At 34.7% G+C, this 4,929-nt stretch overlaps 1 long non-coding RNA gene across 1 annotated transcript; it reads right to left on the bottom strand.

Annotated features, from left to right (window-relative positions):
• Positions 1-3,360: 3,360 nt before the first annotated feature.
• Positions 3,361-3,756, bottom strand: LOC122039330. The gene is made up of 3 exons (XR_006128212.1): positions 3,709-3,756; positions 3,521-3,622; positions 3,361-3,419 (listed from the first exon to the last, which is right to left on the bottom strand). It is a non-coding gene; the product is annotated as an uncharacterized LOC122039330 (long non-coding RNA).
• Between the last annotated feature and the right edge of the window lie 1,173 nt (positions 3,757-4,929).

Raw genomic sequence — 4,929 nt, 5'->3', positions numbered from 1 at the left:
ATCGTATGGCGGAAGCTTCCACTGTCACTTTAAAGATATACTCGATTCGTTAAGATATTATGTCAGAGACACTTTACTGACATGTCTTCAGGGAAAGCTTGGGATAGCGTGCACGCTTTAAGAAGCGTGCACACACGTTACAGGAGCCCTATATAAAGAGGGGTTCAGGCATCGACGGAGATATATTTTTCTCGCGATTTCTACTATTGTGCTACAGTTCTCTTTGCTTCTTCTTTTTTTTTTACCTCACCGGAGACTGATTTGAGTGTCAGAGGGTCATCGTCGGGGACTCCTTCCCTGACTCGACACTGACGTCGTTTGTGTTGCAGGCAGGAGCGAAGTCCATAAGAGGTCAACAAGAGCACCACGTCTCTAACATCCATCTCTTCAACTTTCAGATAAGATCAAAATCTATTATGCGGAGACAACTAAACCCTCAATCCTATAAAGGTCTTTCCAATGGAAAATATTTAGCAGAGATAATTTTTTAAATATGGTTCCTCTCAAATACCTTTATTAGTAGATATTCTTTGGGATGATTAGCTGGTATAAATTTATGTCAATAATTTTTTTCATGGAGCCCACCAAAAAAAGTGGACTATATATTTTTTTTTATTTAAAAAAAAAATAATTAAAACCACGCCGTTTGTGTTGTGTGGACTTTGGAGGGAAAATAAAAAATGAGAAATTAATTATATTTTTATCGGGGAAAAAAAAGACTGGTTGATAGGTGATTGCTGGACTAATTAGGACAATTCATCCAACCGTTTGATAACTTGTGTGTGGAATCAATTGTATCCAATTGGTTGGTCGATTGATTAGACAACATATCATCCGAAATCTATCCAGTTGGGAAACCGGAGACATCTTCGGCAGCACGCCTATGAGATGGAGACAGATAGTTACTGCAACATGCTGTTTGGGATTAGTTTGAGTACAGAATGTATTAGGGACAGATGTAATTTAAATGTTTGTATCTTGTCATGGTCGATGATACTAAATTATTTAGGATGATAAAATTTTTTACTTAAAACAACTACTGCTATTAAAGTTGGTACTTAAGTAAGGCTTGTCATTAGAGAATTATAATTCAATTTCGGACAAGTACAAATAACTAGTCCAGTTAGATGGACCTCGATAAGTACAAATAACTAGTCCAATTTATGATAGATTGTGAGTTAGATGGACCCCGATAAGTACAAATAACTAGTCCAATCTATGATAGATTGTGAGTAATAACTAGTCCAATCTATGATAGATTGTGAGTTAGATGGACCTTGATAAGTACAAATAACTAGTCCAATCTATGATAGATTGTGAGTTAGATGGACCGATCCATATAAATAATTTAAAATGTATATTAAAAAATTCTAAGATTCATTGGATTTGATCATTTTATAAATAAATATTTTTAAATTATTTCACATGTAGAATTTATACATGTTAACCAAAAGTCAAAAGTGAAATAACATAAAAAAAAAATTCATAATTTTCATAAAAAATACATATATTAATTTCATAATTCATAATCTCAAGAAAAAAAATTCCTTCTCAATTCAGAATCCAACTTGAGCCCACCGTAGGTCGATCTGTTTGTACTCATAATCCACCTGAGCTATCCATTTTGATTCACTTTAATCCGAACCCGTCTAAATTAATGGTCTCTCTGAGTGTGCCAAATTGTACTCTTAAATTTATCTGATAAATAAGGAATCCTATCCACCTCTAAAAATTTAAAATAGTTTACCCATGAATAATCTAATATGTGATACACATATTAGAAGGATTTAATGTATTACTAAGATTTCTTTAATCAAAGTGATCATTTAAAGATCTTTCTAGATTGTATTATTTTAAATTATATAATAAAATTAAATTTGGTATCACATTAATTAGACCTTACCACTACAAAAAATACCATTATTACCGACTGAATTTTCCGTCGGTATTCCGTCGGTATATGACATTACCGACGAAATACCGACGAAATTTATGATATCGGAAGTATTTTGGTCGGCATTCACTTTACCGACGGAAAAGTATATCCGTCGGTAATTACCGACGAAATTATATATTCAGTCGGTAATATACCGACTGACTTTCTTGCCCTTCGGTAAAAAATCAAACGGCGGTAAACGGAGTTTATCGACGGAATTACGGATTCCGTCGGCACACCCCGACGGAATCCGTAATTCCGTCGGCGAACACCGACGGAATCAAAGATTCCGTCGGTAAACCCCGACGGAAACAACTATTCCGTCGGTGTTTGCCGACGGAATCTTTGAATCCGTCGGTAATATATCGCAAAAAATCACTGTTCTTTTCGATAATATACCGACGGAATTATAGTTTCCGTCGGTAAAAAACTGGAAAAAATTTGAAATCCCGCCCCTGTTTTGCTAGTTTCCCATATACAAATTTAATACAAATATAAACCATCACAGGCGATGGTATCACAAACACAATCCACACAATATATTCACAACATACAACAACAAGATCACAATATAAATCAATCCACAATATCCAAAATACAACATATAACAAATATATAAACATAACTGAATGACAAATAGAAAATCTCCAAACTATAATAAAATCTAAGTATCAAGTTCTCACAATCAAAAGTATCTAAAAGTATACAAGTGAACGACAAATATAAAATATCCAAAATACATACCATGATACATCACTTATACATATATCCGAATATAATTCTGTAAAAGTCAAATACAATAGATTATGATTAGAATAAATCGATGCAAATGTAATATAAGTCAAACATTGTTATATATAACTAATTTTACTTGTAAAAAAAATACCTGGATTATATTTTGGATAACCAATAATAGTGGTGATGGTGAATGTATCAATATGAACTCCTGAAAAATGTAAAACACTTTAAGATAAACATCTAATAATATCCCAATACAATAAATATATTTGACTTAATGAATTTCTAAAAAAATCTTTAAAAAATCAAGTTATAGTTAAACATACCTCAACAAAATCTAATCATCAGCAGGGTCTGGGTCTGATGGGTCTGGGGTCTCCTCTGACTGGGGCTGCTGTGATGGGTCCCATCGTGCAATGATTGCTTGCATCTGGGCCAATGCCTGCTCCTGTGCAGCCCACTTCTGATCCATGGTAGTCATCTGAGTCTTTAAGTCTTGGTTTTCTTTTCTTAATGACTCCACCTCAGAAGAAGAAGAAGAGGAACTCGCACGGCCCCTAGGAGTCCTCAAGCAATCAAATACCACCTTGGCCTGGGAATCAAGGCCGTAGAGGGAGGAGTTCTTTGTCCTTCCACCCACAAAATCATAATAAATTTCATTTATTTCCTGGGTGGATAGATCCTGTGACTCCCCTCCCTCTACTGGTGGCTGAGATGCCTGAGCAACCCTGCTTGTCATTTCCTCCTGTGTAGAAAAAATATACAATTTATATATTATACACAATTATTAAAACTAATTAATCATTATTAAAGATTAAATATAAATTGCAAGTTAATAATTCAAACCCCAATGTTCTTTGATCGATCATCAATATATATGTCATCCTTTCTCTAGTGAGTTTTGAGAAAGATCTCCAAGCAAGTGGGTTGTCTTTCTAAAGAACGCTCCTGCATGCACAAATAAATTTGACTAAAATTATACAAGTTCATTAATAAATAAAAATTTAATTTATATAACTTTAAATTAAAATCACCAGATCCATAGCGTGCTCAACAATGGTTCGAGATCCTGATGTATGCCGAGCAGATCCGGTACTCGGGCCACCTGGCTCTGTATTCCTATTCGCTCGAGCTTTTAGAGCCTTTGTCTGCCATCTTTCTGCAGACCAAGTGGCCGTCCATGCACTCCAAATCTCGTCGGATACATAAGCAGGCCGTGTGCCATCCTTTCTCACATAGTATAATAGGTCTTTGTACAACTTGGCACAATAAATATTCCAAGTTTTTGCAAATTCTACCTCTTGCCCCTCCTCCCATGTATATTTTTTCTGCAATTTAAAAATAAAATTTTAGAATATTAAAGGATAAATATAATGTACACATTCAATTTACTTACCACAAATTCTTGATAATAGAAATCCTTAGTTCCAGCATCTACATGTCTCCATGTAGTCCCAGATATGCAGACTCTTTCCTTAAATTTCCGTGTGATATATGTGGATACTCGATGGCCGTCGGGAGTAAACCTACATATAAACAATATTAAAACATAAGATATATGTTATAAATAAAGAACTTGAATTACTAATAATAAAAAAAATACTTACGACTCTCCAACAACCCTAAGTACGGTGGATCCACGGAGTGGTGCTGGAAGATCTGCCATGATACCTTATATCTACAAAAACATATTACAGCACATCATAATAAGTCTTTAATAACATGATAAATAAGCAACAAAACATGATTAAAGCATAACTTACTAGCTGAATAATAATGCTAAAATTTAATCAATCCTAGACTCTGGAAGCATTTCTACTCAACATTAAAAGTTTGTAAGTCGTCGTCGCTAGACTCTGTTAGTTCAACAAAATCCTCACTGCTGGATTTCTCTCCATCATCTATCTCCTCGTCAGTGGCATTACCATCTACAAGTAATTGTGATGTAGATTGGATTTGTGAATCAACCGAATGTCTCTCTACTTCGTCATTCTGAAATGCATCATGGTTTTGAGCAGTAATAGTGTTCGGCATTTCTATGGTAGAACGAGACTTCAATCGACAAACAGACAACCATTCACTAGCTCTTCTTCTCTTCGTAGGATATTCAAGATAAACCACCTGACCCGCTTGTATTGCAAAAATGAAAGGTTCAAACTTATTGAACCTTCTGTTTGCATTAACCTCTACTAAATTATAATTTGGATGTATTCTGGTATCTGTTCTTGGGGTTGGATCATACCATGAACATTTGA

The sequence above is a fragment of the Zingiber officinale genome, chromosome 1B (genome assembly GCF_018446385.1).
Source record: "Zingiber officinale cultivar Zhangliang chromosome 1B, Zo_v1.1, whole genome shotgun sequence".
Lineage (NCBI taxonomy): Eukaryota > Viridiplantae > Streptophyta > Magnoliopsida > Zingiberales > Zingiberaceae > Zingiber > Zingiber officinale.
Note: the sequence above shows the minus strand (reverse complement) of the source record. Positions and strands in the feature narration are given on the sequence as shown.